The 15,644-nt window shown below is 38.7% G+C and overlaps 1 protein-coding gene and 1 non-coding gene across 5 annotated transcripts in view; one reads left to right on the top strand and one right to left on the bottom strand.

The window, feature by feature from the left end:
• Window positions 1-15,644, top strand: part of NRXN3 (neurexin 3) — a 1,693,692-nt gene that overhangs the window by 574,175 nt on the left and 1,103,873 nt on the right. The gene's annotated exons all lie outside the window — the stretch shown is intronic.
• Window positions 11,974-12,080, bottom strand: LOC133067495 (U6 spliceosomal RNA). The gene has a single exon (XR_009695287.1). It is a non-coding gene; the product is annotated as a U6 spliceosomal RNA (small nuclear RNA).

Genomic DNA, 15,644 nt, shown 5'->3' with positions numbered 1-15,644 from the left:
AATTTACATTTCAGTATGGTAAGCATTTTCCTATGCATAGAAGAAAGTACACTTACTTTTTTGCCTATTGCTGATTTTTAACCTAAAACTTTATAATAAGTACTTAGCACTGTTGTTAGAAGTCTGTGGCCTCTTTATTATATTAAATTGTATGTATTTTTTCATTGATCATCAAATTAATGGATGTTTACTGTAGAAATTTGGTAAACACTGAAAATTTAAAGAAAAATAAAATAATTCATAATTATATGACTCACAGTTAATAAGTGTTACTCCATAGTATACTTCTTTTTTGTATCAGTTCAGTTCAGTTGCTAAGTCATGCTGACTCTTTGTGACCCCATGGAATGCAGCACGCCGGGCTTCCCTGTCCGTTACCAACTCTTGGAGTTTACTCAAACTCATGTCCATTAAGTAAGTGATGCCATCCTCTGTCATCCCCATCCCCTTCTCCTGCCTTCAGTCTTTCCCAGCATCAGGGTCTTTTCAAATGAGTCAGCTCTTAGCATCAAGTGGCCAAACTATTGGAGTTTCAACTTCAACATCAGCCCTTCCAATGAATATTCAGGACTCATCTCCTTTAGGATGGACTGGTTGGATCTCCTTGCAGTCCAAGGGACTCCCAAGAGTCTTCTCCAACACCACAGTTCAAAAGCATCAATTCTTCGGTGCTCAGCTTTCTTCACAGTCCAACTCTCACATCCATACATGGCCACTGGAAAAGCCATAACCTTGACTAGATGGACCTTCATTGGCAAAGTAATGTCTCTGCTTTTTCATATGCTGTCTAGGTTGGTCATAGCTTTTCTTCTAAGAAGCAAGCGTCTTTTAATTTCATGTCTGTAGTCACCATCTGCAGTGATTTTGGAGCCCCCACCCCCCAAAAATAAAGTCTGTCACTGTTTTCATTGCTTCCCCATGTACTGGCCTTGAAGTGATGGGACCGGATGCCATGACTTAGTTTTCTGAATGTTGAGTTTTAAGCCAACTTTTTCCCTCTCCTCTTTCACGTTTACCAAGAGGCTATTCAGTCCTTCACTTTCTGCCATCAGGGTGGTGTTATCTGCATATCTGAGGTTATTGATATTTCTCCTGGCAATCTTGATTCCAGCTTGTGCTTCATCCAGCCTAGCATTTCGCATGTTGTACTCTGCATATAAGTTAAATAAAAAGGATGACAATATACAGGCTTGACCTACTCCTTTCCTGATTTGGAACCCGTCTATTGCTCCATGCATAGCTCTAACTGTTGCTTCCTGACCTGCATACAGATTTCTCAAGACGCAGGTCAGGTGGTCTGGTATTCCCATTTCTTTAAGAATTTTCCAGAGTTTGTTGTGATCCACACAATCAAAGGCTTTGATGTAGTCAATAAAGCAAAAGTAGATGTTTTTCTTGCTTTTTTGATGATCCAGTGGGTGTTGGCAATTTGATCTCTGGTTCCTCTGCCTTTTCTAAATCCAGTTTAAACATCTGGAAGTTCATGGTTCATGTACTGTTGAAGCCTGGCCTGGAGAATTTTGAGCATTCCTTTGCTAGAGTGTGAAATGAGTGCAATTGTGCGGTAGTTTGAGCATTCTTTCAGATTGCCTCTCTTTGGGATTGGAATGAAAACTGACCTTTTCCAGTTCTGTGGCCACTGCTGAGTTTTCCAAATTTGCTGGCATATTGAGTGCAGCACTTTCACAGCATCATCTTTCAGGAGTTGAAATAGCTCACCAGGAATTCCATCACCTCCACTAGCTTTGTTTGTGGTGATACTTCCTGAGGTCCACTTGACTTCGCATTCCAGGATGTCTGGCTCTAGGTGAGTGATCATACCATTGTGATTATCTGGGTCATGAAGATCTTTTTTGTATAGTTCTTCTGTGTATTCTGGCCACCTCTTCTTAATATCTTTTGCTTCTATTAGGTCCATACCATTTCTGTCCTTTATTGAGCCCATTGCATGAAATGTTCCCTTGGTATCTCTAATTTCCTTGAAGAGACCTCTAGTCGTTCCCATTCTATTGTTTTCCCTCTATTTCTTTGCATTGATCACTGAGGAAGGCTTTCTTATCTCTCCTTGCTATTCTTTGGAACTCTGCATTCAAATGGGTATATCTTTCCTTTTCTTCTTTGCCTTTCACTTCTCTTCTTTTCATAGCTATTTGTAAGGTCTCCTCACACAATCATTTTGCCTTTTTGCATTTCTTTTTCTTGGGGATGGTCTTGATCCTTGCCTCCTGTAAAATGTCACTAACCTCTGTCCATATTTCTTCAGGCGCTCTATCGGATCCAATCCCTTGAATCTATTTGTCACTTCCACTGTATAATCATAGGGATTTGATTTAGGTCATACCTGGATGATCTAGTGGTTTTCCCTACCTTCTTCAATTTAAGTCTGAATTTGGCAATAAGGAGTTCATGATCTGAGCCACAGTCAGCTCCTGGTCTTGTTTTTGCTGACTGTATAGAGCTTCTCCATCTTTGGCTGCAAAGAATATAATCAGTCTGATTTCGGTGTTGATCATCTGGTGATGTCCATGTGTAGAGTCTTCTCTTATGTTGTTGGAAGAGGGTGTTTGCTATAACCAGTGCGTTCTTTTGGCAAAACTCTATTAGTCTTTACCCTGATTAATTTTGTACTCCAAGGCCAAATTTGCCTGTTACTCTAGGTATCTCTTGACTTCCTACTTTTGCATTCCAGTCTCCTATAATGAAAAGGACATCTTTTGGGGGGTGTTAGTTCTTATAGATCTTCATAGAACCATTCAACTTCAGCTTCTTCAGCATTACTGTTCAGGACATAGACTTAGATTACTGTGATTTTGAATGGTTTCTCTTGGAAATGAACAGAGATCACTCTGTCATTTTTGAGATTGCATCCAAGTACTGCATTTCAGACTCTTTTGTTGACTGTGATGGCTACTCCAGTTCTTCTAAGGGATTCTTGCCCACAGTAGGAGATATAATGGTCATCTGATTTAAAGTCACCCATTCCAGTCCATTTTATTTCGCTGATTCCTAAAATGTTGATGTTCACCCTTGCCGTCTCCTGTTTGACCACTTCCAAGTTGCCTTGATTCATGGACCTAACATTCCAGGTTCCTATGCAGTATTTCTCTTTACAGCATTGGGCTTTAATTCCGTCACCAGTCACATCCACACCTGGGCATTGTTTTTGCTTTGGCTCTGTCTCTTCATTCTTTTTGGAGTTAATTCTGCAGTGATCTCCAGTAGCATATTGGGCATCTACAGACCTAGGGAGTTCATCTTTCAGTTTCCTGTCTTTTTGCCTTTTCATACTGTTCATGGGGTTCTCAAGGCAAGAATACTGAAGTGGTTTGCCATTCCCTTCCCCAGCGGACTGCGTTTTGTCAGACCTTTCCACCATGACCCATCCGTCTTGGGTGGCCCTACATGGCATGGCTCGTAGTTTCATTGAGTTTGACAAGGCTGTGGTCCGTGTGATCAGATTGGCTAGTTTTCTGTGATGATGGTTTTCAGTCTGTCTGCCCTCTGATGGAGAAGGGTAAGAGGCTTATGGGAAGCTTCCTGATGGGAGAGACTGACTGAGGGGGACACTGGGTCTTGTTCTGATGGGCAGGGCCATGCTCAGTAAATCTTTCATATATAAATTTACTAAATATAATTTAATAAATTCTAATAACTGAATCATATTACATTTACAGAACTTTAATCTTTTCCTCTTAAGTTTTAGCATTTTTCCTCATGTTCATAAGTGTTCTTTAAAATGATTTTAAATGACTGCATAATATTCCAGTATATGTTACTAGTAAATCATAAGAATATAATACCCAACTGAAGCATTACAATGAACAAAACTAGTGCAGGTGATGGAATTCCAGCTGAGCTATTTCAAATCCTAAAATATGATGCTGTGAAAGTGCTGCACTCAATATGCCAGCAAATTTGGAAAACTCAGCAGTGGCCACAGGACTGGAAAAGGTCAGTTTTCATTCCAATCCTGAAGAAAGTCAATTCCAAAGAATGTTCAAACTAGCGCACAATAGCACACATTTCATGTGCTACCAAGGTAATGCTCAAAATCTTTCAAGCTAGGCTTCCACAGTATGTGAACTGAGAACTTCCAGTTTAGAAAGGCAGAGGAACTAGAGATCAAGTTGCCAACATCCATTGGATCATAGAAAAAGCAAGGGATTTCCAAGAAAACATCTACTTCTGCTTCATTGCCTATGCCAAAGCCTTTGTGTGGATCACGACAAACTATGGAAAATTCTTAAAGAGATGGGAAAACCAGACCACCTGACCTGCCTTCTGAGAAATCTGTGTGCAGGTCAAAAAGCAACAGTTAGAACCGGCCAAATTGGGACTGGTTCCAAATCGGGAAAGGAGTACATCAAGCCTGTATATTCTCACCTGCTTATTTAATGTATGTGCAGAGTACATCATGTGAAATTCCAGGCTGGATGAAGCGCAAACTGGAATCAAGATTGCCGAGAGAAATATCAATAACCTCAGATATGCAGATGACACCACCCTTATGGCAGAAAGGAAGAGGAACTAAAGAGCTCCTTGAGGAAGGTGAAAGAGGAGAGTGAAAAAGCTGGCTGAAAACTCAACATTCAAAAAAACTAAGATCATAGCATCTGGTCTCATCCTGGCAAATAGATGGGGAAACAATGGAAACAAGTGACAGTGTTTATTTTCTTGGGCTCTAAAATCACTGCAGATGGTGACTGCAGCCATGGAACTAAAAGATGCTTGCTCCTTGGAAGAAAAGTTATGACAAACCTAGATAGTGTATTAAAAAGCAGAGACATCACTTTGCTGACAAAGGTCCATATAGTCAAAGCTCTGTTTTTTTCCAGTAGTCATGTATGGATGTGAGAGTTGGACCATAGTGATGTAGGCACTGAAGAATTGATGGCTTTCAAACTTTGGTGCTGGAGAAGACTCTTGAGAGTCTCTTGGACAACAAGGAGATCTTAAAGGAAATCTTAAAGGAAATCAACCCTGAATATTCTTTGGAAGGATCGATGCTGAAGCTGAAGCTCTGATGCTTTGGCTACCTCATGCCAAACTCATTGGAAAGATCCTGATGCTGGGAAGGATTGACGTCAGGAGGAGAAGGGGACGATAGAGGATGAGATGATTGGTTGGATGGCATCACTGATTCAACGGACATGAGTTTGAGCAAACTCCAGGAGATGGTGATGGACAGGGAAGCCTGGTGTGCTGTAGTCCATGGAGTGACAAAGTCAGCCTTGACTTAGCAACTGAACAACAACAAATGAGATATAGTTTATTCTGCCTGTGTCTATGTCTGAACAAAGAGAATAGTTTGAGAGTTTGGGGGATGTCATAATTCTTTTCAAGTTGTGTGGCTCAAATATCAAAATATATCTTTAATAGATCCTGTGCTATAAATATCTATTATCATTATCAATAGCTATCACATATTGATCTCTAAGTATTAAGCAACAAGTACATTATGTGGTCAATATTTGCAGCTCTTTGAGGTAGATACTGTTATCTCTGCTTTTAGTTAAGGAACCCAAGTCAAAAAAGAAAAACAGTTAAATACCTCATGAGTGGCTAAGCTTCAGTTCCAACTACCTGTGTCTAATTCCACCATCTATGCTCTCAACTGCTATAGTGTGCCCATTTAATATTAGTAGTAGATTCATTTCTTCCTTTCCTGAATGTTTTTATTTTCACCCTGTGTAGCTCCCAAATAGCATGATTTTTAATCAGTATTTTCATTCTACACCTAATGTGTATGTACTATGCTCAGTTCTGCTACAAAATGCATAGAAGCAAAAGTCATAGTACTTGCTGAAAAGCTTCTTATCATCTCTTTAAGGGTGCAGTGTCTATATATGTGCAAGTTTTAGGCTCATAAAATACTTAAGTATTCATACAAGTGAGGATAAGCGCTATCCCATGGTGGTACAGGAATGATTTCCAAGTTAGTATTATGATTTAAAGGAATGATATGTCATTGTAAGGCAGAATAGCCTAGAATATTCTGCTAAGTGAATATGTGTCTGTGATACAGAGAAAAGATATTTGCTTGTAAAAATAGAATATATTTTTAAAATTTGAAGATATACTCCTTTATTTTTGTATTCCAAGATCATATTTAGTGTCTTTCTTTTAAAATGATTCTGTTGGCTAGTTATTAGATTGTGTTAATCTCTGGGGATTCCCTTAAAACCAATACTATATATAATCCAAGAGTCCATTTTAGCTGGTCAGGTATTCACATCTAAAATTGCTGATTTTGGTAAAATGCAGCCTGGAATTTAATTTATGGAACTTAGTCATGTGGCTCTGTTTTATGAATAGTTCTTCAAGCACATGTAAATATAATGCTAGTTCTTTTTGGGTGTGCCAGTTATCTGCCAGACCTTCCACATTTTAATTCTGATTCTCAAACCAGTACTGAAATCAGAATTCCCTTTCATCACTCTATTCTGCTTCTGATTAAACATCTTTTTTTATATAGATGCTTATATAGCACAGAGAAAGATATAATTCTTTTAATGGTCTTACAATTTTGTATAAACTCAACCAGATAATCACATAGGGGGTTTAAGGAAATTCATTCCAATAGCTATGAGAAAAAAAAAAAATTGTAGATCAGTGTGGCATTATATTTAATCCATTATCCATTTTATCTTATTACCAACTTGCCTCAGGATATAAAATATGTACTGACATGATATCAGTACATTAAGTAGCTATTTATTTTTCTTTGAATGCTCTTCTGTAAAACAAAAAGTTAGTGTTGAAAATGCTAGATGGTTAGTCTCGCTTGCCAGGGTTCATGACCTGCATTGTGAAGGACTTAACTGTGTTAGCAACATTGAGCTTTGGAGCTGGAAAAAATACCTGAGCTTGATCAAGTGTGTTTCTGTAACTTCAGTGTGTATGAATTCACCTAAAGAGCTTAGCAAAACACAGCTTCCTGGGTTCCCCCTCAAAGCTTCTGATTGAGGTGAGGCCTGAGAATATGCATTCTAACATGTGTCCAGGTGAGGCTGATGTTGCTGATTTGGGAACTATAAGAACCAGTGTTGTAGCTTAAGGCTTTCTTTTGACCAAGGAGAAAATTGAGGACACAAGCGAGGTCACCCATGTACGTGTATGAATCAGATCCTGTCCCTTCGCTGCTCGAAGCCCTGCTGTGGTTTCTTGTTGTACCTGGAATAAAATCCCCTGTCTTTATTATCCAGAATATCCTTCATTCCTGGTTCCTTCCTGTCTCTCCACACCATGGTCTCTATAGAGACTTACTACACTTCTTTCCAGTTATTCAAGGGCCATGTTCTTATTTCAGCATAAAAAGCAATTAATATAGGAACATGGCACAGAACAAAGAGTGAAGGTTTGATTTATAGAGGCTTTCAATACCATTTTTAAATGCTTACCATTTCCTTGGGGCTCCAAATATTGGTAATACTAGCTGCATGCTTAGTGATTTATCGGTTTTCACTTCCATGGAATGGGTCCATCTTGATTATTCTATATGTTTAATTTGGCAGAGAAGCTGATTTGCATTATAATAATGGCTAATATTTATTGGTTGTGTGCCACATACCATGCAAAGTATTTAACAAACTTTATCATATTTTATCTTCATAAAAGCTGTATAAAGTGGGTATTACCCATATCTGTTTTACTAGTGAGGGAACAGAGACTTAGAGGATTAAGTAACTTTTTGAATGTCACAAAGCTAATAAGGGCAGTATTGAGATTTAGACTCTTATTTCTTTGTCTAGAATCTCCATTCTTGGACTGTAAACTATACTGCCTCAGTTATATACTGAAATAACTACTGTGTCTGTCTAAAGAGCCCCAACTGGTCAAATGATGACAACCTGTTCTTCTGGATGCTATTTTATCAGAAAAGCAGGTGGTACCAGGAGGAGAGAATGGAGGGAAGGGATGGTTAGGGAGTTTGGGATGGACATGTACACACTGCTGTATTTAAAATGGATAACCATAAGGGCCTATTGTGTAGCGCAGGGAACTCTGCTCAATGTCATGTGGCAGCCTGGATGCGAGGAGAGTTTGGGGGAGAATGAGGACATGTATGTGTGTGGCTGAGTTCCTCTTCTGTCCACCTGAAATTGTGACAACACTGATTTAATTGGCTGTACTCCAATGTAGAATAAAAAGTTAAAATATTAAAATCAGGTTACACCTTCGGAAGGAGAAAGGGAACTTTTAGCTTAAAAGGACCTTTACAAAGACATACTAAAGTAATTAAATTGGGGTTAAGTATGGTCATATTAAAACAAAGTTCAGTACCTCAAAGTGCCATGCCTTTTATCGTGATAATTGAAGAGTTTATGTATGAGTCAATAGAGGAAAGACATTTGGTCTATTTTACATGCTATATCTCAACTGTTCTTGAGAGTGGTTTATCCCTCATACATTCTCAGTAATGGAAAAACCTAATACACTGAAATTACTTTTAAGGCTAAAGGCATTTCAGAAGCAGTGGCACATAGGCTGAGAACCATAAAACCTCCTTTAGTCTGAAGTTACAGAAAGACATCAGACAAACACTACTTCCTTTGAAAAGTTATTTGTGATCAGGACTTAATCATTGGTCAAATAAACAAATGCTCTATTTCTGAAGGGTCAGAAAAATATTGGAGCAATCTGAAGTTAGTCTGAAATAAGATTAGTTTTACAGAAGCAAATTCCTTCAGTGTTTTTCATTTGTTTTCTCTTAACTACTTTACCTCAAAATATCAGCACTTTTTGAAATCTTGCCATGAGACCTTCTGCCTTCTTTCCTTTCTTGTTTCTCTTCTTATTTCATTTAAACATGAATTTCCTTATGCATTCTATACATTGTTTCTTCACACTTACAATGTGCCTGTGTATATTTGCTTCAAGTATTAAACCCATTAGAACTGAAGTCTACATATCAGACCTTTGTAATGGTGAGACTTCCTGTCTTAAAGACTTTGGTGTAATTCAGAAACTTAATGGAATGGAATGGAAACCAATGCAGGCCCAGTTTTATATCACTATAATAATCTTCCGTTCCAAAGCACAACTATATGCATTAAATATATGATTCTAATACAATTTCTAAATATGCTTAGTTGCCCAGTCGTGTCCGACTCCTTGTGACCCCATGGACTGTAGCCCACCAGGCTCCTCTGTCCATGGGGTTCTCCAGGCAAGAATACTGGAGTGGGTTGCCATTCCCTTCTCCACACAATTTCCAAAAAAAACACCAGCAAACATAATTTCATGTTTAAAGAAATACATCTTGAACAAGGAGAGACTTCCTTAGCAATGTAAATATGATATAACATCAGGAAATATATTCATTAAATTTAATATAAAATACTGATAATTATGTTAAAGATAAAGGAGGAAAAATAATCACAGAAATATTTGATATAGTCTGTATATATTTATAATTTAAAATAATCAAAATAAGCTTAGATTAGAATAGAACTTTTAATCTTCATAGTAGGAAGTTATCAAGAAGCTACAGCAAATATCATATTTTTTCAGGTTAGACACAAAGCAAGGATGCTGATTATCATTCCTAGTTATTGTTTACATAGAGAAACTAACCAATAACATAAGAAAAGAAAATCAGATGCCTAAAGATTTGTGAGGAATATACTGAAATTTCCTAATTGGTGAAAAGCCCATGAAGGTCCATAGGTAAAGTATTAGAACTAAAAGTGATTTCAGTAAGTTTGCTGATTAGAAGATAGACATAAGAACCTAATTAGCTTTTCTATACAGTTGTAATTACCAATTACAATGTAGAACCAAAATTTTGTATACAGTAGCTACAAAAATATAAAGACACTATGAATCAATCTAAAAAGAACCATGACCTTTATGAAAAAAAATAACAAATTACAGAATATCATTGAAGATAATAAAGTTCTGAAAAAATCATCAGTATCTATCATTTCATGAGTATACTCAATAATATAAAGATGCCAATTCTCCCTAAATTATTCCATAAATCTAATACAACTGGGCTTCCCAGGTGGTACAGTGGTGAAAATCCACCTGCCATGACAGGAGACTCAGGACATGGATTTGATACCTGGCTTGGGAAGATCCCCTGGAGTAGGATATGGCAACCCATTCCAGTATTCTTCTGGCTTTAAAGAATCTGCCTGCAATGTCGGAGACCTGCATTAGATTCCTGGGTCGGGAAGATCCCCTGGAGAAGGGAATGGCTACCTACTCCAGTATTTTTTTTTTTCTTTTTTTTAAAAATTAATTAATTTATTTTACTTTACAACATTGTATTGGTTTTGCCATACATTGGTTTTGTCCTGGAGAATTCCATGGACAGAGGAGCCTGGCGGGCTACAGTCCATGGGGTCACAAAGAGTTGGACATACTTGAGCATGAATGTATGCAATACAACTTTACCCAAAATTCCAACAAAGTTTCAAAATTAATCGATTTTATTTTCAGCTGTTCTGTGTCTGTTACTGTACACAGGTTTCTTTAGTTGTGGCAAGTGGGAGGTACTCTAGTTGTGGTGCACGAGCTTCTTCTCATCGCTGTGGCTTCCTGTGGCGTGCAGGCTATAGGGTGCAGGCTCAGTAGTTACGGCACAGGGCTCCGTTGCTTCGTGGCATATGGAATCTTCCTGGACCAGGGATCGAGCCCATATCCCCTGCATTGGCAGGCAAATTCTTATCCACTGGACCACCAGGGAATTCCCCCAACAATCTTTTATGTTACTTGACACAGCTGATCTTATAAAATTCATGTGTACATGCTAGGTGTCAAAATAGCTAAGATATTTCTTGGGGAATGAGAAATGAATGATAGAGAAGACTTTCCCTACCAACTATCAAGGCATATTTTATAACCATAATAATTACAGTAATGGGACACAGGGATATAGACACGTGTGATAGAATAGAGCTCAGTAATTGTCTCATGAAATACAGAAAAATCATACATAACCAGGTTGATGTTACAAATCAGTGGTCAGTGGATAAGCTAGTCAAAAATGGCACTGAGGTAATGGTTACCTTTATGGAAAAAATAAAATTAGTCTTCATCTTTACATGAAAATAAATTGAGTACTTAAAAGTTAAATTTAAAATGCAAAACTTTAAGATTTTTAGAAGAAAATACAGGTGAATAGCTTTATGACCTATGTGTGGAAAAGATTTCTTTTAGAAGAGCAGAGACAAAGCATAGACCATAAAGAAAATATTGATTAATTTCACTGTAATTTAATGTAAATCTTATGTTCAAGGGAAAACATGATAAAAAATCAAAAAGGTAAGCCAGTGACTGGGAGAAACTATTGGCAGTGCATATATTATGATTTTTATTGGCGTATAATGGATTTAAAATGGGCTTCAGGTGTACAGAAAAGTAAATCAGTTGCACATACACATATCCCCTCTTTTACAAATGCTTTTCACATATAGGCCATTACAGAGTTGTGAGCAGAGTTCCCTGTGCTGTTCATTAGGTTCTTACTAGCTAGCTATTTTGTAAGTAGTAGCTGTGTATATGTCAATCCCAATATCCCAGTTTATCCCTCCCTATCTTACCCGCTGGCCACCATAGGTTTATTTCCTACATCTGTAACTCTGTTTCTGTTTTATAGGTAAGTTCATTTAGACCCTTTTTCTGGACTCCACATAAGTGAAATCATATGATATTTGTGTCTGTGACTGACTTCACTCGGTATGACAATCTCTAGGTCCATTCATGTTGCTGCAGGTGGCGTTATTTCATTCTTTTTTAAGATTGAGTAATACTCCATTGTGTATGTATATGTATTAGAGAAAGAAATGCATCCCACTCCAGTATTCTTGCCTAGCAAATCCCATGGACAGAGGAGCCTAGCAGACCATAGGCCATGGAGTCGCAGAGGGTCGGACAGGACTTAGCAATGAAACAGCAGCAACAATGTGTACACATACCCCACAACTTCTTTTCTTTTCTTTTCTCTTTTTTCAGTTATTTTTCCTTAAAAATATGGAACGCTTCACGAACCTGCGTGTCATCCTTGCGCAGGGGCCATGCTAATCTTCTCTGTATCGCTCCAACTCTAGTATATGTGCTGCCGAAGCGAGCACCACAACTTCTTTATTCATTCCTCTGTTGATGGACATTTAGATTGCTTTCATGTCTTGGTTATTTTAAATAGTGCTGCAGTGAACATTGGGATGCCTGTATCTTTTCAAATTATGGATTTCTCTGGATATACGCCCAGGAGTGGGATTGCTGAATCATATGGAAGATTAGCAAAAATTAATAATTCTAATATTAAATATTGACAAAGAGGACGAACACTGAGAATCTTCATATCCTAAATAGTGAGTGTGTGAAATAGACAACCACTTTGGAGTGCAGTTTAGCATTGAAATTAAGCAAGACATTTGACTTAATTAGTGTACATCTACATAAATGCTTTAGAGAGACCTTCAAAAAAGTGCATGTTTAGATAGTTACTAGAATGTACATTGGAACAATGCTTGCAATGTAAAAAAAAATTAGCAATCTAAATCAACATGAGATCATAAATGAGTAGTAGATCTCAGTGCAATTGAATCCCGTTCACCAGTGGAACAAAACAGACGGGAGCTGCACGCGACATTGGTGATCCTTAAAGTCATGGTCTCAATTGAAGAAAGCAAGTTACACAATCAGGTACTTCCTCAATGGCTCAACAGTAAAGAATCTGCCTGCAATGCAGGAGACACAGGAGTTGAAGTTTCAGTACCTGGGTTGGACAGATCCCTTGGAGGAGGAAATGGCAACCTACTCCAGTATTCTTGCCTGAAAAATCCTGTGGACAGAGACGCCTAATGGGTTACAGTCCATAGGGCTGCAAAGAATCAGCCTCAACTGAGCACACAGTTCAGAGGCAACAGAATGATACCTTTGGATAAAATTTGTAAACATGTTCTATAATCCAAAATACTTGACATAAAGATATATGTGTGCCTCAGTCACGTCTGACTCTTTGCGACCCCATGGACTGTAGCCCGCCAGGCTCCTCTGTCCATGGGATTCTCCAGGCAAGAATACTGGAGTGGGTTGCCATCCCCTCCTCCAGGGAATCTTCCAGGATCAGGGATCGAACCTGTGTCTCCTGCATTGGCAGGCGGATTCTTTATCACTAAGCCACCTGGGAAGTCCAATGTAAAGATCCACATATATAAAAAATTAAAACATGCTGGGACATGATGAACTTCCCAGGATAAATGTTACTTCTGGTAAGAGAAGGAGATGGGACTGCTGTAAGGGGGGCTTACCTGTGTTTGTAATATTTTATTTCTTCAAAAAGAATCTGAAACAAATACAGTAGAATATTAGGGGGAAAAAAACTAAATTTAGGTACATGGATATTTATTATTATTTCTATTTGTTTGAATGAAACATTTCAAAATTAAATAAAGACCACTTAGCCCCACTGAGCCCATGGATGCTGAGTGATCAGGTTTATTCATTAAGTTCCTGCATTTCCTGCTGTCAATGGGACTGATTAAAATTATATATGACCGAATAGCATAACTATTCAGACTCTGAGAAAATGTCAAAATTGTGAATGTTAAATTTTGAAATGTCAAGGGCCAACTCTAGACAGGCAAAACCAACTGAGGACTAAACGGATACAAGTTAAAACAAAATAAAATAAATGCTGTATGATAATAGAGTTCAGAAGATTCTGTATTCTCTCCTTCCCCCATAAAATCAGACCAGAGAATTGGTGTTCGCCCTCCTGAAGGATTATCTGTCTATATGAGCAGCTGCCAGCCTCCAACACCCTACAGGGTAATAGAAACCAGAATAAAGCAAAACCTGCTCACGGGAAGGGGAAAGAATACTCCACAAAATGGCTACACCTTCCCAGATACATCCTTCACCTCCCCAAGCAGCTTTTCCATCCTTGACCTTCTCATTGGAAACCCCTCCTTAAGCAGTTCACGCAGCTCTGCAAATGTTAGGGTGACATTTGGACTGGGCTCGCGTGATCAGTTCGCCTGAGTGTCTGTGCTCCCCCGGGGGCCTGCCAAGCTCCAGAAGAGCAGTATTAGCCTTGCAGGCCTCACCTCCCAGAGCTAGCAATAACATTTACCAGCTACAGTTTTCTCCATCTTCAAATATTTCCTCTGGCTCACGTGATGGAGATCCAGCTCCTCCATAGACCGGGACGTAAAGAGAGTGGTTGAGAGAGAGGGAAGCCCTCTTTTAAGAACTTTTAACATTTACCTTTCATTAAAGATTGTACTTGTGTTTTAATTTGGCTTTCCTCCTAGGATTTTGACATGTTTGTGGAAAATTAGTTATTAAAATTGCATAGCTGGTGGGGGTGGGGGCACATCCCTTTGATTTTTATCATGTCAGTGGAACTGAAAAAAAACTGCATCTGGTTGGTGAGGAATGGGATGTGAGTGTCCACCTGAAATCTCTAAGAATCCAGACTTGACAAGGAAATTATATTATTCTTAATCATAACTTAGAAAACAATTTTGGAGCCCTGCTATGCTTAATACACACCTAGGACTGGGCTAGTCAAGACTTAAAGTCAGAATGGCCCCTCTTGTTTGTTGTATAAATGCCTCAATGGATGATGGAATTGATTAGGAATGAATTGACCATCTTCCCAACAGCCTAATGAGCCATGTACTAATCATCCTATTTCATTAGTGAGGAAACTGAGGCTCAGAGAGATTATCTTGTCGAGTTGCCACGGTAGCTCATGTCAGGTCTTGCATACAGAGCATAATTACACTGCTATAATCTGTACTGATAGAGGCACGTGCATGTCAGAAATGTGATGACAGGCACTAGCAGAGAAGTTCAAAATGAATAAGAACACAATAGAATTCCAATCAATAAATGTAGAAGGAGAGAGGGCAAGAGAGGATCACCACCAGGCAGATACTGCAGTAATGAATGTTGCAGATAAGATCCATCAATAATGATGACTCTATATGCAAGACAGCAAAAGAGACACAGAAGTATAGAACAGTCTGTTGGACTCTGTGGGAGAAGGTGAGGGTGGGATGATTTGAGAGAATAGCATTGAGACATGTGTATTATCATATGTGAAACAGATCGCCAGTCCAGGTTCGATGCTTGAGACGGGGTGCTCAGGGCTGGTGCACTGGGACGACCCTGAGGGATGGGATGGGGAGGGGGTGGGAGGGGGGTTCAGGATGGGGACACATGCACACCCATGGCTGATACATGCCAATGTATGGCAGGAACCACTACATTATTGTAAAGTGGTTAGCCTCCAATTAAAATAAATAATTAAAAAAATAAACTGCTTCTAGTTACCACACACACACACACACAAAAAGATCCATTAATGGATGCTAAAATTAGTGGGTGAAAATTTGAGAAGAATCAGCGTTTGCCTAGGCTCAAAGTATCTTCTTGGAGAAGGAAATGGCAACCCACTCTAGTATTCTTGACTGGGGAGCCTGGTGGGCTGCTGTCTATGGGGTGGCACAGAGTCAGACACGAATGACGCAACTTAGCAGCAAAGTATCTTCCATGAGATATTTCTCAAGTAGGAAGGAAAAGGCAGGTGCATAACTGTTCTTTTTACTGAAAAGACCTGGGAGATACCAACTTAACCAAGTAACCAAGGAAACATCACCAGTAAAAAGACATGTCAACATCAT

This window comes from Dama dama, chromosome 12 (genome assembly GCF_033118175.1).
Source record: "Dama dama isolate Ldn47 chromosome 12, ASM3311817v1, whole genome shotgun sequence".
Classification (NCBI taxonomy): Eukaryota; Metazoa; Chordata; class Mammalia; order Artiodactyla; family Cervidae; genus Dama; species Dama dama.
Note: the sequence above shows the minus strand (reverse complement) of the source record. Positions and strands in the feature narration are given on the sequence as shown.